Raw genomic sequence first — 26,807 nt, 5'->3', positions numbered from 1 at the left:
CAGACCCCATTTTAGTTTGTACCGGAAAGGATGAGTAGATCTTGGCCACTTTTTCAGAAAATAATTCTGCAATCTGGTTACACGAGCTGAGCAATCCACAGGAACAATGGAGGGCTTGGCTAAGGAGATAGCCTTATAGATTTTAAACAGCTCCTTTGCAGAGTTTTCCGCATCCCCAATTCTCCTTGCAAAGTAAGCTGCTTATGCCTTTCGAATAAGCCCATGATAGGCCCTCCTCTTAGTTATATACTCCTGCTTGGCCTGGCTCAGAAAGGCCACCCTCCACTGCCTCTCCAGACGTTTGCATTCCGCCTTAGCTCGGCACAAATCATCATTGTACCAGGGAGCTGTTTCCAGTGCACGCCGCCCAGAGTTGGTCAAGCAGAGTGGGGCCGTGCTATCCAGAGCCTCTATTGTACGTTTATCTAGGTTACACCTAGCGGTTTCTGCATCCATCCCACCCGGCCTTCCTCCTTTAGTTAGTGCTTCATTAAACTTAACCTGTGAGAATTTTGCCCATTTCCGGCTAGGGTAGTTAGGGGGTGGCAGTTCCAGTGTTTTATTTCTCGGAATGCACACCATAAAGGGCACCAGAAAATGGTCCGACCAGGGAACTGGGACAGGGGGATTTACCACCACTTCCTCCCAGTTTGCGAATATCGGGTCTAAAAGATGGCCCTGCTGATGCGTAGGTGTCCTTACTCCCAGGTCAAACTGTAATGACTGCAGATCCTGGCAGAGACCCGCCGCCCCTCTATCCAATGGATCTTTGAAAGGCATATTCAGATCACCTAAAATAAGGAATTTGTCTCTACTTAGGGCAGCCTCCGTAATCCCCTCCACCAAGCTATCCGAAAACTGGGTGCATGGGCCTGGAGGTCTGTAGATCAAGAACCCTTTTAACGTAGTGCCATCGTTAACCCTAATAGTAAAGGCACCTGCCTCACTATCCATTACCGTTAGCTGTTCAAGTTGACAGCACAATGGAGGTTTAAAAACAATAGCTATTCCCCCCCTCTACCTATAGGCCGGTCTAGCCTCACCATCAGATAGCCTTCCGGGAGAGCCTCGATGACATCAGGATCAGAGTCAGCATCTAGCCATGTTTCCGAAAGAAACAGGAGATCAAGATGTTTCTCAGTCAGTAGGTCATAAATGTCCAGTCTATGTTTGCACATAGACCTGACATTAAGTAGCCCACATACCAGACTAGTAAACTCCAACTTTCTCTTATCTCCTCTACGCAGCGTATACTGACAGTGGCTACAGCTTGAGTACTCCCCCACCCTCAAGGTATAACAGCATGTAATCGGTGTATTAGGGCGAAATTTTAGAAGTTGGTCCCTGCTCCACTGTATGCGGGTATCAATTTGACCAGGGATTAAGGCCCTGGCCCACGCCCGGCCACGGGCGGGCGCAGACGGGCTTGCCTTTGGCGTGCCGCCGGCACGCCCTCTGCGCGGCCGAGCAGACATCCGCCTTTTAACCCCCCCAGCATCCAGATTGACTAGAGCGCTGACCGTCCTCTCCCGCGCACCGGAAGTGGCTGCATCGGACCTTCCGCGCCCTCCGCACAATCGGTGCTAGTCACCGTGTCAGAACAGGGCGGGAAGGAGGAAACGAGAGCAGTCCCCCGGCACGCTGCAGCTTGCCTCCAAGTGATGCCAACAGTGCCTCCAGGTAACACAGAGGATGCCAGTAAAAAAATTAAAAATGCAGGGAGGGAGCCTCAGTCGCTCTCCTCACAATGTGCCTAATAGTCTAAAAACAGTTAAAATTAACACAGCAGGAACGTTGCTGCTAGCGCCGTAGAAGCGGCTGGGACACTGCCACTGCCCACTCATACATGCACATTTCAGGGGTGCCAGAAGGTAACCTTTGGACACCCTGGCACTCTTGAAATGCTTCCCAGGATTACCGAATCGGTAATACTGATTCGGTAATACCGAATTTCTTCGCATTCATTACTATGGGCCTCCAAGCCCAAAGAAATGAAGGAGTAGGTGATTCCTCATTACGAATCGGTATTACCGATTTGGTAATAAGGAATATTAACGATTCAGTATTTTTTACCGAATTATTGCCTACATATGAAATACCGATTCCTAAATACCGAATCGGTAAAATTCGGTATTTAGGAATCAGTATTTCCAAGTTACCTACATATAGCCCATAGTATCTTGCATGGTGGGCTAGTCCCATGAATGAATGTTCTTCATTCGTGAGTTTGAAATGGATGAGGATGTCTGTGGGTTGATGTTTGAAATTTCTGTAGATGTTGGAGATCTTGTTGTGGATGAAGTTGCAGAGTTCCTGTTAGGGGATGATGACATTTTAATTGGCTGAGGGGCTGGAGAAGTTTCTGACAATGTTGAAGAGTTCCTTGCTGTGGTTGGAGCTGGCTTTGATGAGGTTAGCAAGGGCACTTCTTTTCATCTTTTTAGGTCGAGCCTGAGCCAGCATGATAGCGCTGCTCTGGCGATCTGTTTGTAGGTAGAGAACGAAGGAGAAGCCCCGCCCAGATTTGTCAGTGGCTTGTGTCTTTGCCCTTCATAAATGTTGGCGTCTGATTGCTTAATAGGCTTTTTAGTTCCTCCTTAGTACGGCCATGTCGTCATTTGTATCCTCCCATGGCTACAGGCCCCTTTACTTCGGTTCTTACACGGTAAGCACTTTATTTATTGAGTTTGTCCTACTTGAGGCAGAACAACGTGCTTTGTTTAAATTCAGCGCGCCCTGCGCGCTTTCACTTTCTAAGCTGCCAGACAATACTTTTTCCTTGCAAGGCCAGAGGTAAAACCGCAGCACAGTTTTTCTTCAAAGCAATATCCTGCTGTGTGTGATGATTATTTGTAGCTAATTAATATCGAGAGGCCTGCACATCCTACTGACGCACATAGTCAAATGGGTTCGATGGAGCCAAGTGCCAGGAGGATGCTAATGTGTTATAAGTGCATTAAATGTTTCATAATTGCGAATGAATGCGATGTCGTGATGATAGTCCCTGGTCATTGCCCTATAGGTTTCCTTGGCGCTGGCGTCATAAAGTTTGGGCCAGGTCCGTTCGGCTTGTTTGCATTGTCGTCGTTTGGCGGCGAGAGCCGGGGAGAACCAAGGGGCAGAGGACCTGACTTTGCATGGCTTCGGCGGGATGGGGGGGGCAAGGACGGCCAGTTGTTGCGTCAGCCAGTCCTGGAGAAGGTCGAGGTCAGTTTCGAGCGATCCTGTTAGTAAGCAGGGGTGAGTACCTAGAGCCTTGGACAGCATGGCTGGGGAAATATGCTGAAAAGCTCTGGAAGGAAGCGCATCGCGCCATTGTCCGTTAGCTACTTTCTTTGTAGTAAGAGGGATCGCAAAATCCGCTAGAAAGTGGTCTGGCCATAGGACAGGGGAAAGGGAGGTCAGGATGATAGGGACAGTGGAGAAAATTTGATCTAAAGTATGTCCTTTACAGTGTGTGGGGGAGCAAAGGTACGGCAGAAACTGTAAGGAGGAGGTGATGTCGTTGAGCTTAATACTGTCCGGGTCGTCCTCCTTATCCATATGGATATTAAAATCGCCCAGTAACAAGCAATGGTCAGACCTAAGACATAATATAGAGATCAACGAGTGGAGTTGTTCAAAGAAAGTGCCAATAGGACCAGGGGGCCTCTAGACCAGCAGCCCAGTACAGGATTGATGGGGTGAGAGAGAGAGGGAGAAGGCAAGAACTTACCAACCTGTGATGTTGTCCGATGGAATAATAGAGCAAGTAATGTTCCTATCGATAACCAGGGCGACACCACCCCCCTTCCCTTTGACTCTGTCTTTCCTGTAGATGACATGGCTCGGGGGGATGGCAGTGGCAATGTCAGGTCCAGCACCCTCACCTAACCAGGTTTCTGTCAGGAACAGACAATCAGATCTAGAGTCTATCAGGAAATATAGATGTCAAGCGCATGCTTGATTAAAAATCTAGTATTAAGCAGTAGACAGCTGGTGCTAAGAGAAGGAGGGCTCAGAGAGGCGATACGACGATTGCCGGGTTGCCAGCCACAAGCCGCACACCTATTAATTGCCCGATGCGACATCGGAAAGACCTTGGAACAAGTATCGTTCGTGTGTCTAAGAGCAAAGAGCGCGTCCCTTGTGAAAGTGATCATCCTTAAGGGCACCCTACAAGCCGGGCCCGCACCCGGCCGCCTCCGGGACGCTGACGGGCACAGATGGGCTTTCCTTCGGCGCTCTTTAGGTGCACGGAGGGGAGTGCACTTAGTTTTAAGGCGTCGCTGGCCGTCCGGTGCGAAGCTGCACCACTAGACTGCCGCCCGTGCAACTGCCTACCACCAAGATGGCCGCCACCAAATGCGCGTCAGCAGGTCCCAGGGACTTTCTAAGCACCTCTATGTACCGTCAGGAAGGCTGGGAAGACTGCAGGCAGGGCAGCGCAGCGCAAAAATAAAGAGATGCAAGGTAGGGGAAAGGAGTTTTAAAAGTACAGAAAGATCTAAGGTCACCCGGCTTCCGCCTCAGGTGCCTAAAAGTGCAAAGTGCGGAGCAAATAGCAAGTTAAATACAGAAGCTAGTAGTCAGCTTTTAAGACTGTGCAAAATAGCAACACAACACAACATGAGGAAATAAGTTAAAAACCAGTACAACTGTTGTATAAAACCGCTAGTATGTCAGCGCTATGCGTGTCACTCGCCCACACACGGCTTCCGCCTCAGGTGAAATGAACAAGCGAGGGTCTGACCAGGGCACTGCTTGCTCGCAGTTTTAAGGCGTCGCTGGCCGTCCAGTGCAAAGCTGCACCACTAGACTGCCGCCCGTGCATGGTTCTAAGTTTTGTAGTGTATCATCTGGCTTGCTTGGACGACCTTTTGAGCTTGATGGGTTTCCTGGGGATGATTGTGGCAGGCAGTGGTAGTGATCGCAGTGTGTATTGGAGCTTCGGCGTAGTAGAAGAAGAGGCAGTGCCAGCAGGAGAAAGGTCCGACCATATAACGGGGAGAGGTGCAGCAGCAGTTGTTGTTACGGAGCCGTAAGGAAAGGGCTTGGAGCTCGGCTGCGTTGTAACTTCGGGTGGTGGAAGGGGCAGGCTTCCTGGTGCTGGGCACAGTCTGGGCACAGACAGGTTTGTCTTTGGCACTTCCGCAGCACATCCGTGCTGCTGCCTCCATAAGTAGTTCTTGGAGGTCGGAGGGATTTGCATGAAGTGGGAGGGGATAGTGCAGAAAAAATGCAAGAGTGTCAAAAAACAAATCAAACAAAAAAATACAACAGCAGTCAGTTACAATAACAAGAAAATACAGCAGAGAGTTAAAGGCAATTGGTGACTGAGGCAGTCTCAGTTACCCAGAAGCAATCAGCAGCAGTGAGAGGCACGCTGACCAAGAGGTCGAAGGGGCTGCTCACAGGAGCTGCGCTGCAGCCTCCATAAGTTGTCCTGGGAGGTGGAAGGGGGTAACACAAGGTGGGAGGGCCTGGAGCGAGAAAACAGTAGGAGGGGTGAAAAACAAACCCAACAACAAAATACAACAGCAGTCAGATACATTAGCAGTAAAATAGAACCGAGAGTTACAGGCAGTTTGGAGCAATTGGCAGCAGTGGGGGAGCAGTACGTCGACCAAGAGGCCAAAGGGGCTGCTATATCGATTCATGAAGAGTGTCCTCCAGGTTCTTTTTACTAGACTATTTGCAATTAACAATTTGTGTAAAGCTTAGTGTCCATGCCCAGCCGGTTGGTGTAAGACGTGATGACCATACTCAGCCTACCCAACTCTAACCTTCACATTCAAACCACTGGCATTAAAAAGAGGCTTTCTCTCTCATGTTTCTCTCTATTTCACCTCACCTTTTTTATATCACTCATATAGCTTTACCTATCTCTCCTTCTCCATGTTCATACACCCCACATTCAGCCCCTTCCACCTCATCTTTGTTGACCTCCCCTCTTCCTAAATCCACCTATCTCTACTTTTCTCTCTCTCATGACTTCCCCCATCCTTCTACTATGCTACGTACGATGTATGCATTTCATAGGTTTTTAGTGAAAAATAGTGCCTAAAAGAACACATCATCAACTGTGAGTATCTGGTTGCACTGGACTGGGGAAAAGCCACAAGTTCAGGCCTCCCTACTTTTGATATGGATACTTTTTTGGGCCAAGACTTACATCTGACTCTGTTGAGTTGAAGAAGATCTATGTTGACTAACCTGCAGTTCACCAAATTTTCAGTTGCAATAGGGCATCTCAGACGTGTGCAAATATGTTGGTAAGATGCTAGAGTTTTCACATTTTGTCAGTCAAATTGCTTTATTTCAATAAGAAGTATCATAAAAGCATCAGACAATCCTTCATTAAAAAAAAATCTGTACAGATAAAAGTTATCATAAAAGACATAACAGATACATGATGTCTATTCGGTTACAACATGATAACACATTATTTCATCACGATAAAACTATTTCATTTTAAATAAGAACAACAGTTAAGATGTATGATTAAAAGAATGGTACCCGATATACCTTATATAAGTGACAGTGCATAGGAATTAGTTTGAGCAATATTTAATCGTTCATCTTCTGCTCTGATATATTCTCCATTGGGCTTGTGATATGAGATTAAGTCACCCTTCGTATTGCTTTATGCCTAATTATCCAGGCACAACTTAAAAACTTGGCCACTCCGCAAACAAAGAGGGTTCTTGCATCAGATTTTAGGATATGTAAAACAACGAGATGATCAAGGGTACCTAGTTGTTTGCATATTGGTTTTAGCCATCTAGACCTTGCTATTTCGAATGCTGAACATGCAAACATGAAATGGGCGACACTCCTTCGGTGCCCTACTGTAAGGCCAGTCTTCTTTCGTCTGTTTTGGGGGGCGCCATTAAGTAGTTAATTCCTGGACCAGAAGCAAACCAAGTCTAAATTGGATGTAAATCACCCTGTCTCTTGGTATCTGGATTACATCGAAATATGGTTCAAGGCTTCTGCGTGGTTTATACTGGAAACATTCTTCCGTTACACTTCCCACATTTGGGTTACTAAGCTCCCGGGTATCAATCCATTCCAAATAGATACGTTTAAGGTCTGCCTTGCTCAGGAGATTTTGGTTATCCCAGGAGTCTTTAAGGCTAAGAGTTGTCATTATTTCCTGACATTAGTTATCCAATTAACCCCATGGTTGGCGTCTAAGCTCATTAATTCAGTAAATGCTTTAGCATAATTCATGAGTTCAGATGTTCGCCCAAGCCGAGCCCAAATGAGCAGTGGGGCGCAATTTAGCAATGTCGCCGAATGAACACCTACCCATATCATGCATCAAGGGAGTTAATGGGACATTCCGGGGTAGCACAACCAATTCCCTCAAAAACTTGGGCTCTGACCTACTAATCTCATCAACATTATGAAATGCCATAGCTCGGCTCCATAAAGTGCCGAGCTAACTGCCTTTGGTCGTAAACAGTGAGTGCCTGGGCAACTGGCCTGCTCTGCGATGTTCTTTCCTTAGTAGCCTGACTGCATGTTTATGATTCAAGAGCATTTTGTCAAGGTGGGACCTCCATTGCATTTTTTCAGAGAGTCGAATACCGAGATAATCAAACATACTGACTCTCTCCATGTGTGTCACATCTAAGGTGAGATTGTTTCTGAACGATTTGTGGGGGTTAAATGTCATGAACTTGGTCTTAGAAATATTTATGACCAGCCCCCGAGAGTTACAAAATGATTGAAATCTGTTCAGTAATTTTTGTAGCCCAGCTGGGGTCTTAGAGATCAGCAATGTGCCATCCGCAAAGAGGAGAGTAGGAACCTTATCGCCCGCCAGGGCCGGGGCATTAGTTGGAAGTTCTTGCAAGAAACTAACCACCCCGTTCACGTGTAAGGAGACCAGATCAAATCTGGGTGGGTTCCATCAGACAGTCCTGGCAGCCTTGGCGTACCCCCTGTTTACTGGAATCTTTTCCATCAGCTGACCTTAGGACCCCCATCTCACCGGTGCATAGTTGCCCTCATGAAGCCAGAACAATAAATTAAGGATTAGGGGAGGGATGCCCATGTCTCCCAATATTTGCCACAACCTTCTCCTGGGAACCAGGTCAAAGGCAGTCCTTAAATCTATAAAAGCAAGATAAAGGCTGCCTCTGCCGATCACAACAACTTTCCAATATATCAAGAGAATCCTAAAGACCTGATCCACCGTTCCCGTGTTGGCCCTGAATAATAATAATCCACTGATGTAATGCGCACAATCACCCGTAAGGGTCTCTAGGCGCTGGGGGCGGTTGGGAAGATTAAGAAAGCTGTAGCCCAGAGTCACATGGTGCTGGGCTAATCTGCCGACGGTGCCGGGGATTGAACCGTGATCCCCAGATTCCAGAGTCAGTCATCCTAGCCGCGACGCCACACCTCTTCCCCGCCTGATATTGGGAGAGGATGTCTTCATCCTCAGCCCAAGATTGGATCCTCTGCAGAAGGATTCTGCCAACTACCATCTGAATTGCATCAATTAGACTGTTTGGCCTGTAGTTGGCAGGTTCCTCTCAAGATCCCTTCTAAAAATCGGGACTACCTCCCAGGATTCCGGTACTGGGCAACCATTAGAGATGGAATTAATTAAAAGCAAAATATACTAAGCCCAGTTTCGGGGGTCTACATAAAAAAGTCTTCTGGGAGACCGTCTGGTTCTGGGGCTATGGCGGGGACTATCCTACTTATGGAAGCTTCTACTTCAAATTGCGAAAAAAGTTTGCTGTTGCTACCATCAGAGAGAATGAGGGAGTGATCATGTGACCCTTCCAGGCAAACGACATCAGACCCAGAGTAGAGTTTCCCGAAGTGATCGTACAAATCCTGGCAGGAGATGTGGTTGGGGATTTGATCTTGATCCCTCTTATCTGCCCATCTAACAAGGTTCCAGAAAAGATTGGTATATCTTGCTGTGCTTGCGTCCTTTAGATCCTGCCAGCGGGTCTCATCCCATTTCAACTTTGCTTGAAGCAAAGCCGCTCTATAATCTTTTCTTGTGATTTGAATCACAGGGCAGTTCTTGCTTCTAATTGCTGTAGCTAATGCCTGCCTTAGTGTGCCATGTCTGCCCGCTCTTCGGTTGAGCGCCAGATTTATTATGCTTATTAGGTGCTTGGAAATATACTTCTATATGTTGAAATGTGCGCGAATAGATAGTAGGGACATTTTCCAGCCCGTCTACGCTTGTCGCTATTTGAGAAACCTTCTGCAGTTTGAGAGGACCACCTCTTTAGTTAAAGATAGAATATGGGTGCTCGGAAAGGACAGAGGAAGACCCACAGGATCTTCATGGTCACACATATCTGCTGCAGTTGCAAACCTATTCAATCAAGTAATGGGGGGCCAGGTTGGCTCTCATCGATGCTAGTAGAGAGATTTGGAGGTTGGGAAGAAGAGTCATGAGAAGAAGAATCCTTCACCTGTTCTACTCTGAACTCCAGTAGAGCATCTTTACTATGTATTGATGCTCCCTTCCGGGAGGGCTTCTGGAACATTGAGGGAATGATAATCGGGCGGGGAGGGCTGGTGCTTTTGGGGGGAGATTGGGTGTTAGTGTGGGGAACTATTAGTTCTGCTTCTAGGATACCTTCACATTCATAGATAAGGGTATTTATTCTGTCCATCATGCAGTTATTGGCAGCATGTTTATGTGCTTTCCTTGCCTTTTTCCCCTTACTTGCCCCACATTTGGGCCATTACCCGCCCCCGCTCCCCCCATCATTTTCATTTTACCCATGTTTTGGCCCCTGATAATTTTGTGTGACACAATGCTTACAATGACACAATGACCCACAAGGTGTTTCTACCCCCAATGTCCAAGGTCAAATATTTGGATTGCAGAAATGATTTGCTATGTCCAGGGGCCCAGCACAAGTTTCATAGGATCCTACTAGTACCTTCTGTAAACAAAAAGTCCCCAAAACAATTGTTAGCTCTTAACACAGTTCCTTGTTGTATTGCAAGTAGTTCTGTGTCACAGCACAGGAGTTGGATGAAAGGGAGGTGGCCCTGCCCTACCTCTGCCTGGCACTGACGGGCCTGCCCTTGGCCCAGACTTTGCCCGAGCGCAACCCGCGATGCAGGAGCCCTGAGCAAGTTTTAAGCGCCTCCTTGCGCATTCTGGGTGCTGGTGCGGAGTCCCTGGCGCTAGGCTTGCTGGGAGTTGTAGTCACCTATCTACCTATCTACCAGCAGCAGCAGCAATGGTGGGGGCAGGTACTTCAGCGTTCATAGGGGGATGAGGTCATGGGCTCTGCTGGCTCCCCTGTGGTGCAGGAAAGAACGGAGAAAGTTTTAAGCGTCTCCAGGTACATCCCGGATGCTGGCCGGCGTCCCTGGAGCCAGGCTTGCTGGGAGGTGTCATCACCTACCTTCCAGCAGCAACGATGGTGGTGGCAGGTACTGCGGCGTTCGTAGGGGGGATGAGCTCACAGGCTCTGCTGGCTCCCCTGTGGTGCAGGCAATGAAGTGGAGCAAGTTTTAAGCGTCTCCTGGCGCGTCCCGGGCGCTGGTGCGGCATCCCTGGTGCTAGGCTTGCTGGGAGGTGTTGTCACCTACCTCCCAGTAGAAGTGATGGTTTTGGCATGTACTGTGGCATTCGTAGGGGGATGAGCTCACAGGCTCTGCTGGCTCCGCTGTAGTGCAAGCAATGACGGGCTCCCTCGAGCAAGTTTTAAGCACCCCCTGGCGTGTCCCAGGTGCTCGTGTGCGTACCTGGAGCCAGGCTTGCTGGGAGGTGTAGTCACCTACCTCCCAGCAGCAACGATGGTGGTGGCAGGTACTGTGGCGTTCGTAGGGAGGATGAGCACACAGGCCCTGCTGCCTCCCCTGTGGTGCAGGCAATGAAAGGCTCCCGCACTGCGGGAGCCCTGAGCAGGTTTTAAGCGTTTCCTGGCGTGTCCCAGGTGCTGGTGCGGCGCCCCTGGTGCTAGGCTTGCTGGGAGATGTAGTCACCTACCTCCCAGCAGCAGCGATGGTGGTGGCAGGTACTTCGGCGTTCCAAGGGGGATGAGCTCACAGGCTCTGCTGGCTCCCCAGTGGTGCAGAAAAAGATGGGCTGCACCATTTTAGTTCATTGCCTGAATCATACATATAACGCTCATGTTTTTAATTTCTGTCTAAAGTCAGTAGAGACAGAACCAAAGGGGCCACTGGGACCACTAATCAACTTGAGGAGCCTGAGCTTAAGAGTACCGGAGTAGGAAACATGGATTCCCTGAGGAAAATGTTTAGAATCGATTGTGCCATACGAATCATAACTTTGACTGAGGGGATTAAAGCTTTAGGGTCATTTCCTGACACATTCTTTCTTACCTAACACATTCAACAGGGCATGCAGTAAGGTGGAGGGAGGCCAAATTTTGCCAATATAAATCGTTGTAAGGTACACAATCCATTTATAATTTCTTTCTGTCTCACTCAGTACAGAATGCTGTGCCATGCAGAGTAAAGCCAGAAGAAAATTATGCACATAAAAACAAAGACTTTACTGTAGAAGAGGTGCATGGACGGAAGATGTTAATTTGCAAGTTTTGCTGAGTGACAGTCCAAATAATAATTGGCAAGACTGTAAGCTGAATTGTTAAACATCTTGGGACCCACTTAAAAGAGGAATCAAATACTAAGAGCCTGTACCAGATGTCTCTAGTAGAGACAATGACAAGCTATAAAAGAACACGAGTAAGAAAAGGATGTAGCACAAGAATTTGTATGAGCCCTAGTGCAATTTGGAATCAGTTTACACTAAACTAGCAGACCTATTGGAAATCTGTACTGAAAACGTGCTCCAGCGGGCAAAACATTACCAAAATCCACACAAATATATACAAGAACCTACCAAAAGTGTTTTTCACAGATATTAAACATATTTCAGAGCTACCCAAAGGTGATGTAAAGATCTCTGTTACTATTGATAAAACTCCAGAGATGCACAGCGACCGAGCAGTGGCAGTGCTAATCATAGTTTGTGATAAAAAAAAATGAAAGGACCCAGAGCACCATCATGGCATATCTAGATGTATTGCAAACATGCAATGCAGTGTCACTTGGAGTGTTGCTGCAGAAAGTACTTGCCAAGCTCAACACAAATTGGATTGATATTGTTTGGGATATTGTAAGGGTGAGGTGTGGCGGGTCACCTCAGCATCATGTGACTCTGTGCAATAGCTCACTTAATCTCCCCTACGACGCCCAGAGCCTTCAAACCCTTAAGGGGTGATATCTTCGCACATTACACATTTGAATTATTAATATATTATTATTATTGGTATTTGAAGTGATTCTGCTACATATATGAAAATGTTGTGTAATAACATGTCAAAGTCAATACTTGAGATGGAGTTCCTTCCTGTACTAGACGCTTGCCACTTGCTAGTTGATATACTGAAAGAAGATTTTCAGAGTTAATGAAGAATGCTGTTGACTTTGTAGTCAATTCTGGTACAATGTTTCGTTATGTGCAGAAGCTAAAACACAAATAGTTGTCATTTTGTGTAATGAGTGGCATAAAAGAAAGAGGCATTCCAACTGTTTCATTTAGCCAATAGTTCTCATTGCTAGAGGCTTTGAATGCTATACTATCCCTGTGGCATCATCCCTCGGATCCGCAAGACCAAGATTGGAGGACCGGTGGAAGATCCTTCTCCTACCTCACCGCAAAAACCTGGAACACCTTGTCTCTCTACCTCAGGCTGTCCCCATTGCTGACCTAATTCAGTAAGGATCTCAAGACCTGGCTCTTCAACGGAACCTCAGCGCCCATGAGGACCTGCATCCTTCCCCCGTGGATTGAAAGCCCCATTTAACAATGATTGATTGATTGATTGATTGATTGATTTACTGAAGGTTTAAAGAATTTTTGCTTAGTGATAACTCCACATAGGCAAGAAATGTGAGGATCTTCTGTTTTACAGAAAAACATGACAGTTGTAGTGGACACATTAAAAAACTGGAGTCTGAAAACACCTTGGCCTACCAAGTGTTCGGAGTGATTGCTCTAGATGTGAAACATCTGATTTAGAGTAAGTTGGAAGACACTTTTAGTTACTTTGGTCTGGTAACATGTTCCATGTTAGAACTACTATAATTGCTCCATGACTAACATATTATATTCAATGGCACCCCTACAGAACAAAAGAATGCCCTTCAAAATCTCCAAACCTTGGTACAATGGGAGGCTAAATACTGAAAGAAGAAATCTGAGACTGCAGAACGTTTGTGGAGATCCTCTCCCTCCCTTGACCATCTTACTCAGCTGAGATCTCTGAGAAATGTATATGACAAACCCATCAGATGCTCTAAAGCTAGTTACTTCAGAAAACAACTAGAGCTAGCCAAATAACGACTGAAAAAATTGTTTGAACTCATCAAGTTTCTACCTAAGTTTGTAGGTGACTAGACAGATTAACCTTGAGTCTTTGGGTGGGCTCCACACTGCCAGAAAAAAAGACAGTCTTTAACCAGCACTTGCTCCTAAAGCAAGTGCTTCAGAATTGCTTTTCAAGCCGTCATACTTGTTTACCTGGATGGTGGTAATGTCATACTTCATGGCCTGAAGAAATCTGACCACATCACCCCTATCCTGATAGAACTCCATTGGTTTCCCTTGCTAGCAAGCTGCAGCTTCAAAATCAGCCGCATCATTTACAAAGCTATCACGACCTGCACCCCCGCTTATCTTGCAGACAAGCTCCCCATTGATGGTTGCTCACAGCACACCTATAGTCTGGTTCCATACCCCTAGTATTCTACATTCCACAAACCCTAATCTTCAAGTTTTAGAATAAGAGGAAAATTACAACATTGAAAATAGTTTAGGAAACTGATGCCAACTAAGAAGGTGTCCATCTTCGAATCGCTAGTAAGGAAGGCAACAGCCATAAAATTAAACATTAAAAGTTAAGCACAATGTGGACAATCAAATAACTTTAATTTTAAGGTAATTCCAACATAGCAGCTGAAACGGTACTTATGAAACAACATTATACATGTGTATGACTGACTTTAAAACTACTAAGTGTACAATCAAGAGTGTGAATGAAAATTAATTTTTTTCTAAATCATAGAAAAACATTGTGCTGTAAACTTTTTGCTCCTTTTCCAAGGATGATCAAAACGTGTGATGTTAGGAACTTGATTATTTTACAAAGAATGGACGTGGAGAGTCTGTGCTGCTTGTATTGGCAGTGCACTGCTCCACGGAAAGTTGGCAAGCATGTATTGCCAATAACACCAGTGGCCAATTGTTCCATAAAACTTAAAGGCTGCCGTATTCTGACAAATAGGGTTTATTTACCAAATAGTTATTAAGCTTATGATGCAAACGACAAATACAACTAAAAGAAAAGAGACATTTACACATCAACTCCAATTACAGCCACAGTGCAGAAAAAATGTACTCAAAGAAATGCTGGGGCCGATCCTTAACATGATAGACAACCCACTGAGCCAGTTCCTGAAGGAGCTTTGTCAAAACAAGCTCATGACTGAGGAGGATAGACCTTTCTGCATAATACATGTGTTGTGTGTGTTATGTATTCCATGGTAATATTCTTTTCAGTCTTTTTTTATTTAGAGATATAAAATTCAATTAGAAACAGATATCTGAATTAGAAATTACAAAACTGTTAACAATACAATCGTACACAGATGAATAAGTTACTTACTTTTGGTAAAAAGGTTTCTGGTAGAGGCGCTATCTAACCACAGATTGCTCACATTAGAATATTCCCCAAGTGTCATAATGGATCCAGAAAATCTTGAACAGTACCTCTGCATGCTGGTAGATGGCGTTGATCGGTCTGCCTAGGCATCAATGACATTACATGCTCGGTGCCTATGTGGAATCATCCTGATGCACTGACATCAGTTTCTTTCATGACTAATTCAAGCAAAAAAAGGCAGAACCAAGTTAGACTGAGTGTTCTGACCAGAGTGCAGAATCTATAAGGACGTTAGAGTGAGGAGCCCATTTTGCAGAACAGTGAGGACGGGAGGGTCAGTGAGTGATCGTAGGTAAGATAGAGTCTCTAACAGAAAAGGCGCTACCAAAGGTAAGCAACTTTTTCTTTTCAGTGACACTTCTAACTGTAGATTCCTCCTCTCAGAATAGATATCCAAGCAATACCTCCCCAGAGGCGGGCCTGCAAACAACTTAACCTAGGAAGTCCAGGAGGACTGCCTAGGCATAATGCCCACTTCAATTGGCCAGACCATCAAAGCAGTAATGCTTTGTGAACATGTGGAGGGGCGCCCACATAGCAGCTTTGCAGGTGTCTCGGTCAGGTATCCTGTGTGCTAACATAGTAGTTGGGGGTCCTAGCGTCAGTTAATCAAACTGCTTTATTCGATTAATTCAAATCATAAAAGTACAATACAAAACACAAAACACAGGACAACAATAATATAATTCTTTCAGTACGAATGGGCGTCATAAAAATGTATACAATTTCTCGATGAGGTATATAAATAATTAAAGCTTAAAAATATATATCAGGTAGAAACAGTTACAATACGATAAGATAAAAAAATTAATCATGTTTAAATCACCATAGGGATTCTTTTTTTCCTCAGGCGAACAGCTGCAACAAGAAAACTGGCAATATTAAAAATATTCCAGGTGTTATCCAACAATTGAAGGTACATTAGAGCTGGTCTGACCTGTAAAAAACCCTTTCCGCTCAGGAGCGGAATTAAAACCCTCTTCCTAATGTCAGTATAAAAATCACAAAACATTATAAAGTGCATAGTGACCTGAGGTGACAAATTGTTGCAGTTACACGGGCTATATCTTCAGGTTTACACCAACCAGGGAAGTTACCCCAGGAAAAGTGAATCAAGTTAAATCGAAACCTGGTCAGAAGCCAGCAATGGAAGGGCTTAGTCACAATTCACAGATAGGGCTCTATTGACGGTGAGGGAATTATTAGATAATGAGCCCTAACCAAAGGTTTTTTTATTTCCTGAACCTCCCGTTCCAACCACAGTATATTCAAGAACTGTGATTTCACCCATTTAAGGTCAGTTTTCTTGATCCCTTCTGGGGCATTATAAATGTCAGGATGCCCTAGTTTAATCAATATACCCTCAACGTACGACAACCACTGGATATTGCTGACTTTATCTAAAACAACACAATCCCTTATTATCTGGTGATTCAGCGTAAGCTCTGGGTTGAGCCAAGTTTTCATCCAACAGACCAAGGGAGCCAATCTTGCCAAGTCAGTCACATACCCCATCCCTAATTCCTGATGAATGGCAAAAGTTGGGGTTGATTGTGGAACAGACAGAAGGGAGCGGAAAAATTTGTTTTCAGCCATCTGAACCCCTGCCTTTTGCTTATAACCTTAAATGGCAGCGCCATATATAGCGATAGCCAGACATTTCGACCTGTAGATGGCAAGAATTGCCTCACAAGGCTTAGCTCCCACTCTGCGCACAAAGCCCATTAAAGCTGACGACGATCTCACTACTGAATTTTTTTTAGCTTTAAGCTGGGGGACCCAAGAGCATCTGTCGTTGAATAAAACCCCCAAATATGTAAAAGCAGTAACTCTGGTCACCTCAGCCCAATTGCATATAAAAGTTTTAGGTTTATTCTTTCATTGACTCATTGTCAGGACGTGTGATTTGGAGATGTTTACCACCAAATCCAAGGATTTCATAAAAATCCCAAATGCGTCCAAAAGTCTCTGAAGGCCTATAGGAGTTCGAGACAATAGCACGGCATCATCTGCGTATAGGAGGACCGGAATGGTCCTATTTCCTACACACGGGATGTCCAGGCTGGCCTTCTCCAGGGTTTTATCTAGGGCATTAATATAAAGAGTAAAGATGCCAATATACAGCCTTGGCAAACGCCTCTACCAGACTTAAAGTGTTGTGTGCATTTGCCATCCTGGGTAACCCTAACAGCTGCCCAAAGGTCCCGATGTAAATCTGCTAAAAAATAAATCAGACGAGGATCCATCCCTATGTCAAGTAAAATTGACCAGAGCTTTGATCAGTTTACCAGATCAAAGGCTGAAGAAAGATCCATGAAGCCCATATACATGGAACCATTTTTCGCTACAGTGTATTTGCCTTATCAGTAAATATAGGTTAAGGCACTGGTCCATGGTACTCCTGCCTTTTCTAAAGCCATACTGAAGACTGAATAAAACCCCATTATAAATTACCCAATCTGTGACTTTGGCCAGAATCACCTTACCTACAATTTTAACGGAAGAGTCGATCAATGAAATAGGTCTGTAACACCTTGGATCCCCTCTCTGACCCTTTTTAAAAACCGGTATTATAATAGACTGGGACCATGATGCAGGGAACCCCTGAACAACTGTTACATTAAACACATTTGCTAAAATTTTCGCCCAAAATTTAGGCTCACCCTTATAAAGGTCAACAGGGACACCATCAGGGCCAGGTGCATTATTACTAAATGTGTCTATTATTGCCCTCTCTATGTCCTCCTCTTTAAAAACCAGCAGGGGTAACTCATCACCAGTACCTAAAACTATAAAAGGCTTGTGGGCCTCATTTGACCCGTAAATACCCTCAAAGTGTGATAGCCACTGTTCCTCTGGGATGTTAGTTTCCAGGCTACCATTCTCCTGCCCTGAGAAAAAAGGTCTATTAACAATAGCCCAGAACTTTGAGCTTTCCTTCAATATTTCAACAGACATTAAGGTGTTCCAGGCCTCTGCTTTAATCTCATTTTTGTGGGAATATACTGCTAGTTTATATTCTTTTCTTAGACTAACTATCTGCTCCCTATCTCTTGGTTTATTTTTCAGGGCTTGTAATAGATTTTGGTGAGTCCTAGAGCATTTAGCATCAAACCACCTTTCACCTGGGTTAGACTTGGGCTTACTTATAACAGTCAAATCAGTTGCTACCTGGCCACAGATAACTTTAAAGGCTCTGATGACCTTGTCCTTTGGAGTGGAGTAATCCACACACTTTGCAATATCGTTTTTGGCCTTCATACATAAGTTAGCAAAAAGATTCAGGTACTATCTTAGTCCATTTTAGCCTCCTCCCTTGGTCTCTAATTCCCACAGGGTTGGGTCCCCTATCCTTGCCCAAAGAGCACAAGAGGTCCATATCTTTATCTAACTCCAGGATAACTGGGTTATGGTCACTACAGGGAGACAACCTCGCGTTGTAAAATACTACGTTCCCTAGCATTAAGGGGGACAAGAATATATAGTCAATAATGGTCTCCTTACCACTTGCCTTGAATATTGATACCCTCTCGATTGGATCGTGGAAACCCGGTTCATAGAGGTCAGCACCTAACAGGAGATCCTCCAGAGCCTCCCCCTTAGATGTATGCTCAAAATGGGGTAGCGATGAATAATCTGGACAAAAGACATCATCAATTTTGCAGTTCAAGTCACACAAGTGAACATTAAAAACGCCCATAAGTATGGTATAATAAAAAGTGGATTGTTGTTGTCTGTACGCTTCTAAAAAACATTTCAAATAAGAAAGATGTTAATTTCTGGAATCACATTCCCCAGAATTATAAAAGTTAATTAACAGTATTTTAGGGCGATTAGGAGTACTTAATTCTGCTATCAGACAGTTATGGGAGGATACCTCCAACAGCTTTAAAGAGCCTTTTATCTTTAGGGAGAAGAGAAGCATTGAGCCTCCCTTGGCTCTTCCTGCTGACGTTGGTCGAGCGGGCGAACAGTATGATTTGAACCCATCCAGCCAGAAGTTGCTTTCCCTCTCCCATGTCTCCTGAAAAGCAATAATGTCGTATTTTTTTAAGAACTTAAGCCAGCTAGAGTCATCCCTTTTTTATCTGAGCCCTGCGATATTCCAGCTAATAATGTTACAGCTAGGGGTAACATCAGTATCAATAATTTGAGGATTATGGCTAGATTCTGAAGAGCAATCGTGAGAGATCTCTAGTCAGTCATTCTTGTCTAGCTGGGACAATGGGGAGAATGGGGAGAACCGGTTAGATAAAGTTAGGCCCACCCCTATGTGACCTGTCTGTGTATGGAGAGTTTATGGAAATAGTATGTCTCAGTCACTGGGGCTTTCAAATTGGAGTTCAGGATCATTATATTATCCATAGCTTAGAAAAGCCTGATGAGGCAACCTCAGTTCCACCTCTGGGTGGGTCTTAACAGGGACCTTTAATCGTCTAAATGGAGGGTAAAAGAATCCCAATGGCAGGGCCCTAATGCCCCCCTTCCTCTTCTCTATGTCTGAGGTGTCCCAGAACACTCTGTCAGCAGCACCTCGTTTGTTAAAATTAACAATAACGCAGTCCCCTTCAACTTGTTCCGGGGATTTGCCTATCCACCCCACCCATCTAGCCGTTACAATACTAGAGGAAATCTCAGCATTTACGGAGCAATAAAGGTTGCACCATTTTTTGGCTTTCAATAACAGGGCTGGGGTGGATTCTTCTTCATTAGCACTCAATGGTGGAACCCTTACAAGAACCGCAACCAGTGGGGTTGCTTCTGGGGGGAGGTTAATACTAGATAATTTAGTTTTTGCACACCTCTCATGTAAAGCAGGGAACTCCCTGCTAACCAGGGTATGGGCATAATCCATTGAAACCACAGGGTTCCTGCCGCTACTGCTAGAGTTCCCCCTACTCCCTCTGGAGCCCCGATAACCCCTAGCTCTCTCTGTGACACCTGGGTCAGCTCTCTCACGTGATGGGGAAATTGGGAGACCACCCCTGCTGATCTCACCAGAGCGTAGCCTAGTGTCCAGTTGAGATTTAGAGGGCTCAATAGTATTAGGAGGGACGTGCAGAGGGCTTGGGACTGTTAGAAAAGAGTTTATACGCTCACATTTTTTCATAATACCAGCTACACATGTGTTCATTGTATCAATGAGGTCTTTAGCAATACTGGTCAAAACAGATTCCAAACGAGAAGTAAAGATCTCCTACACCACATTCCGGACTGTCGCTTCTATACTTTCACTCGCAGCAGTCCCTTGAGTAGGGATACTTTTTTTTAGGCTTTTATCCCGTTTGCCCATTTTTCTGATAGGTCTCTTTTTCACAGTATATCCCTTGGGCTGCCCTTTTTGTTCCGGTTCATGAACAGGCAAGGAATTTTTAGTAACGTTCACCATCCCCTTTGTCTCAACGACATCAGCAGTATGCCAGAAGGGGTCCTCCTGAAGCCACAACCAACTTTGCCGCTGCCACCCAATGATGTGGATCCCATTATCATGGAGCTATCCGGAAAATGTCAACCATCCAGCTTGGACACGCTGCCCCTGGCCTTTGACAGGCCTAGTGCAGAATTGGACTTTGTGGGACCTATAATGCCTACCAGTTCTTTGACCCTATTATAAAATAGCCCATACCCATCAAGATAACAACTGGCAAAAGAAGCTGGGAGGTGCCAGTGGACTGGACATGTCCACAGATGCTGGCCTGGTCTCATCTCTGGGACCTGCCACACAGGGAGGCACATCCTTCCCTTTGTTGGTGAGGAGGGTGACGGAGGTCTTCAACAGAGGTAATGCAGCCAGGCTGTCCTCCTTGGAACCCCTGCTTTCCTTCAGCAAAGCCATCAATTCCCTGGGGATTTCCGCCAAACCCTGCACAGGTATTCCAATGACAGGATGATTGTCCACTGTCACCACCCGCTCCTGGGGACCCAGCTTTCCTCACCCACCACCCAGTGCTAGAGAGCCTGATATTACAGACATTTACTGCCATACTTCCTCCCAGCGCGTTCCTCAAATCCCCGGCTAGGGAATCCAAGAGGTTGGACACCTTCATAAAGAGGACCTTCTCTTCCACCAGCCTGGCACTGTTGTTGGTAAACACCCAATGCCTGTTGGGCTAATAGTCCCACAACTTGTGGGACGCCTTCGCGCAAGTGGTGCCCATGTTCTCAGAAGAGGCCCAAGTCATACTGAACCAGCCATTATTGAAGGCAGGGATGCGGCAAAGCCATCCATCCGGTGTGGGTTGGATCAGCAGAGCTATCGCCGCCACACCTGGCTCCAGTTAACTGGCTTTTTGGTGGATTTCCAGTTGGATCTGATGAATATGCCCTTCTACGGCTTACTCCTGTTTGGTAATGGTGGTCAATTTAGTGCTTGAGCACTTTAAGGAGAGTAGGGCTAATGCCAGATCTTTGGGATTTTCCCTGGCATCACACCAGCCCCACATCTAAGCCTTTATATAGCCATGGACGCAGTTCTTGTTGGGAAGCATGGGATCAAAAGCAAGCATGTTGTCCAATCCCTTCCCACTCCAGCTGCCGCATCCTCTAAGCCCCTTTAGTATGCCCTCCGTACAGCACAGCCATGCTGTTAGTGGTAGAGTCAAGTACCATCTGCCCCAATGGTGAGCAATAACTTCAGTCAAGCTTCACATTGTCCAGAGGGGTTACACCGTTCCCTTTGTGGAAACCCTTGCACCTTTGCCACCATGCCCAGATTGGCTGATGTAAAAACCATCTCTTCAAGCTCCGGCAAGAAGTGCAGACTCTGGTGGCCAAAATACCCATTGAGAGTGTGCCAGCACCATAAGTAGGACGCAGTTGCTAATCCCGCTACTTTCTGGTGCCGAAAAAGGATAGAGGCCTATGCACCATACTAGCTCCGCACCTTCTGAATGCCTTCCTGTAGAAAGAGAAATTCCAGATGCTCACTTTGGCTCAGGTCTTGTCTGTTCTCAACCCTACACACTGGATGGTAGCATCAGACTTACAGGATGCTTTTTTTCATGTCCCAGTTCTGCAAGCTCACATGCATTACCTGCGATTCAAGGTAGGCCACAAGCATTTCCAGTTCACTGTTCTCCACTATGGCTTACCAGTGCCCACCCAAGTGTTCACAAAAGTAATGGTGGTGGTTGTAGTTCGTCTTTGTAGGTTAAAATTCAGCATCGAGATACACTCTCGACCTTCCCAAATGGACCCACATCATACCACACCCAAAGCAACTCCACTGGCTCCCTGTCCAGAAGAGGTGACAATTCAAGATGCTGACTCATGCCTATAAAGCCCTTCACAATCAAGGACCAGCATAATCAACCACCGCCTGAGCTTCCACCAACTCCTCAGACACCTGTGCTCAGTCTCCCTCTCCCTCCCTCACAGTCCCAGCATCTGCTGAAGCAACAATGGACTAGCTGCTGAAGGTGGGTTTACCCTGGTAGTTGTCACCTACCTCTAGACTATAGCGAACCTCCTGCATTTGGTGGGGTTTACTATCATTATGCGGCAGTAACAGGTCACTTCCTCTCAGATTAACCCTAGTCATTGGAGCTATTGTGGACACAACATTCTGCAGGTTCTTTGCCTGTCCTTGGGAGTAGAGAGTCCAGGACATTCGGGCTGTGATCCTTATGTTTCAATTTCTGCCCTAGATTTCAGTAAGACTGACTGAATGGCTTCTGGGCCTAATGGGCTGCTACATCATGCTGGTGAAGCATGCCCGATGACAAGTGCATGCTGTTCAGTGAGACCTGAAGTCACAGTGCGCCCAGCATCAGGGGAATCTCTCAGACCCGGTCCAAATTTCGAAAGAGACTGTGAACAATCTTTAGTGTTGGCTAATACACCGCGATTGGACCAGCGGCAGACCCATCTTCGTTTCTCATCAGGAACTGACAGTGGTAATTGAAGCATCGCTTCTGGATTGTGGTGGCTACTTGGAAGAAGTGAAGATCACAGGATTTTGGTCTCCAGCAGAGTCCTAGCTCCATTTCAGACTTCTGGAGCCGAGGACGATTCACTTGGCATTGAAAGCCTTCCTCCCATCCATCAAAGGAAGGCTGGCTCAGGTGTTCAAAGACAACCCTACTGCCATGTGGTACAGAACAGGGTAGAGTGGGGTTGTGAACTCTTTGCTAGAGGCCCTGTGCCTCTGGACCTGTCTGGAGCAACAGGATATCTTCCTGATTGTGCAGCACCTGGCAGGATCTCTGAAAGACAGGGTGGACAAACTTAACAGCTGATGGTTTGCAGACTACGAATATGGGGAGAACCGTGGCTCAGTCTATTCACACCACCTAAAAAGTACAATGCCAGCTCTTCTGCACGTTGGAGCTTCCAAAGTGGCTCTTGCTTGGAGATGATTGGGTTTCTGGAGCAAAAAAGGTCAAGGCAGTGCAGAACGGACCATCTATTGATGGATTATACTCCTCATCAAGATCAGCTATGTCCCAAAGACCTGTTCCACTAGGACCCCCAACTACTGTTGGAAGCCTTACGGGAAGAGCAGACGGCGAACGGCTTCAGAAGGGCTGCAAAAGTTCGGTAAAAGTACTTCAACTAAATCAGCGTGCTGCTAGATAGTTTTCATCTTATGCTCACCAACTGTCGAGACTTCAAGACATATTAGTTTAGCAGAAAATAAATTATTATAATTGCAAAATAGAAGCTGTTAAATTGTTGCTTCCCGCTTTAATTGCTGTGACCGCTGTGACGGCGAACGGCTTCAGAGGGACTGTGAAAACTCTCGTAGTGGAATTAATGCAACAATTCGGGAAGAGGACACGGCGAGTGGTTTTCAGAGGGCTGCAAAAGTTTTGGTAAAGCGTGTCGCCATATTGTTTCATCTTAATTCCTTGCATTAGTCTACTGAGCCACCAGGTCCAGAGCTGGAAGCCAATGCTGGCCATACTATGGTGCCTACAGTCAGTCAGGTGCACTGATTCCTTGCATTCTGTTGTGCAAGTAAAACATTGCCTGCACCCGACCTGAAGGCATTGTAAGGCACTTCATGAACACCAGCTACATTACACATGGGCACATTCACTTTTGAGAAACGAAAAAAGTGTAAACCACAAATTTGTATATGTGTGATGCAATTACCAAATAGTGAATCGCGGAAATTTGGTATTTGGTAATCGCAAACTTCACTTAGAATGAATATCACTTAGAGCGAATAGCACTTCACTAAGTGTTATTCGTTCTATTGTCGTTCTATTGTCTTCATGTTAATACTTGTTTACTACTGCATTATTCCTGAAGAGACCATTTGCATTGCCAACTGAAAGAAAATGTGTAAATACAGTTTTACAATTTAGACCACATTCTGTGCTGTGAAATGGTCCACTGTTAATTCTTCTATGGTGTACGTTTTGGCAATAATATTCATATTCACGTTTTCTCAAATTGTGTTTAATAGGTAAGTATTAGTCTCATCTTCATGAGGTCAGATGCCTGTCTTACTCTCCTGCTTCTCATAAAAATGTTTTGCTAACTAAGTACTTTTACAGTTTGGGTCTCTTCTGTATTCGCATAGATCAGTTCTTTTTTGAACATTGTCCTAATTTGACTTATGAAAAAACAAAAATCCTTTCAGTAATTATTCTGTTTCTTGAAGTCTATGTGTGCGAATACAATAGGCAAGTTTATTCCCTGGGATACAGTAGCTGCTCTAATTTCCTTCATCATCTCAGTACACCCTGTCTTCTGGGGACACGTTCTATTGATTGTTTCTGTCCCCTTTAATCTCGAGTCCCCTGCTGAAAAATGTGCTCTTGATTTCTAAGTCTATATATTAAAACCACTTCTAAAAATAATTGTTTTATAGTCGGTCTTGTTCATCGTGGATCTTTCTTATACGGGTCAAAGGAATCTATTTGAGATAATTTTGTTGTTGCAAGTCTGGGTCTGATATTGTAGAATAGGCTTGTGAAGAAGTAAATTCCATCTTAATTGCCCAATTGATCTATTTTGTATTTTCTCATCTTTCCTGTTTTAACACTTCTTGAAATGAGGCACTTACTCAATAATATTTTACATAGATTTCTTCATGATTTCACCACAATCGCTTTCTTCTAGTTCTTCTGGCTGGCTTTGTAAGAATTGCAAATTAAAATGATTGATCATGCAATAAGAAGCCTGATTGATCATGCTATAAGTATTTTGTTCCCATGTTTCAATGACTCTGGATCCATTTTATTTTTTAAAAGGTTACCTTTCACCATATGGAGGTTTCTTTCGCACTCTTTGTATTGTATTTTATTGTAATTGCATTTATATAGTGCTTACTACCCCTGACGAGGGGTCGAAGGGCTTTTTCGGCGAGTGGCACGCTACTTCGGAACCCAAGCAGGATAAGTGTTGAATTAGTATAGTGAAATATGAAAGTATTTTGAGTGGTGGATAGGTTAGTCAGTTATTTGGATTCAGAAGGATAGCGGAGGGATAAAAGAGGGAAAAAGGTGTGCATTTATATAGTGCTTGTTACCCCTGACGGGGTGTTGAAGCGCTTTTTTGACGAGTAGCACACTACTCCAGAACCCATAAAGGATTATTTGTGAATTAGTATAGTAAAATATGAAAGTAATTTGAGTGGTGGTTATTAATCAGTTATTTGGATTGTGAAGGATATTGGAGAGATAGAGGAGGGGAAAAGGTTTGCATTTATATAACACTTGTTACCCCTGTTGGACTGTTGAAGTGGTTTTCTGGCGAGTAGTATTCTACTCCGGAACCCATTAAAGGATTAATGTTGAATTAGTATAGTGAAATACGAAAGTAATTTGAGTGGTGGAGATAATAGCAGTATAAAAAATTATTTGTCTGTTGAACCTATCACCTGTGTTTTCCTTTTGTTTGATCTCACATTGCAATCAAGGTTAACTAACAGTAGATGCATTTTCTCTGATGATTCTATAATCTTGCATTTTGGGATCATATAGCATATTCCGGATTGAAGCATCATTAGAGTTTCTGCATTTTCTTACTCATGAGTAAAAGTATGCTTGAAAAGCTGTTTGTAAAATAATACATCAGTTGTGACTATGTTTCATTGTGGATATCAAAAGGAAACATGTGCACTAATATGTGACTGACTTGAATGTTTTCAATTGTCTTATCAAAGATATCAAAATCTTGATTTTTTTTATCATCATAGTAAACTTTCATGACTTTGCTGGTGTAAAGACGTACAAAAAAGGCTTTCAATGCAAAGAAAAGCTTTATGTAACACTCTTTGGATGCTCCATGGAATCCAATCAGTAGTACGCACACAGGGAGTTGTCTTTATCTACTTCCTGTCCCAATTCGAAATGATCCCCGAAAAAAGCGGGCACAGTTATGGGCATATGGACAATGTTCCTATTCCCCTTTCCGCCAGAGTTTGCTGCAGTGGGCTCTGATTGGTGGGCTCAATGTGAGACCTTCAGCCAAATCGCAAGCCCATTTCTAATGATTTTAAAGCCTGCTGAATACATATTAATACTTATATAAAGACTAAGGACCTAATTTGGATCTTGGCGGCACTCGCGCCGTCCCTCTGTGGAGGCAAATTCAAGGACTCTGATGAGTTGACGGAGTCCCACCTGCCATATTTAGATGTGGGCAGGCTCTGCTGGCTCCGTCACTGTCAGGCCGGCTTGATTCCACTGAGCCGATATAGATGTCCCTGTTGTGCTGGCATTGCCCGGGCAGCGGATTCCTAAAGGAGTGAGTACCTGTGGAGTACAGACTGGTAAATGCAACTTATTTCCATGTCAATACACATACATGTTTTGTTTGCCTCAAAAACATATGTAGATAAGGTGTTATATTCCATTTTATTACATGCTGTAAGCCACACATACATACACACTATTGAATGCACACCCACAAGCACCACAAGCAGGCAAACACTCCCAAGCACCAGAACTACAATATTTTTTGAGCGTCAATACAGGTGTGTTCAATTCACCTTAATAAGTAGGAAAATGAACACTGCTGCATTACACATAAGAAAACTTTGTATGTAAGAGCAATGCAAAAATACACAAGGTTACAGCAATTGTCACCACCCCATTCATAGGAAGACATCTGTAAAAG

Source organism: Lissotriton vulgaris, chromosome 4_1 (genome assembly GCF_964263255.1).
Source record: "Lissotriton vulgaris chromosome 4_1, aLisVul1.2, whole genome shotgun sequence".
Classification (NCBI taxonomy): Eukaryota; Metazoa; Chordata; class Amphibia; order Caudata; family Salamandridae; genus Lissotriton; species Lissotriton vulgaris.
Note: the sequence above shows the minus strand (reverse complement) of the source record.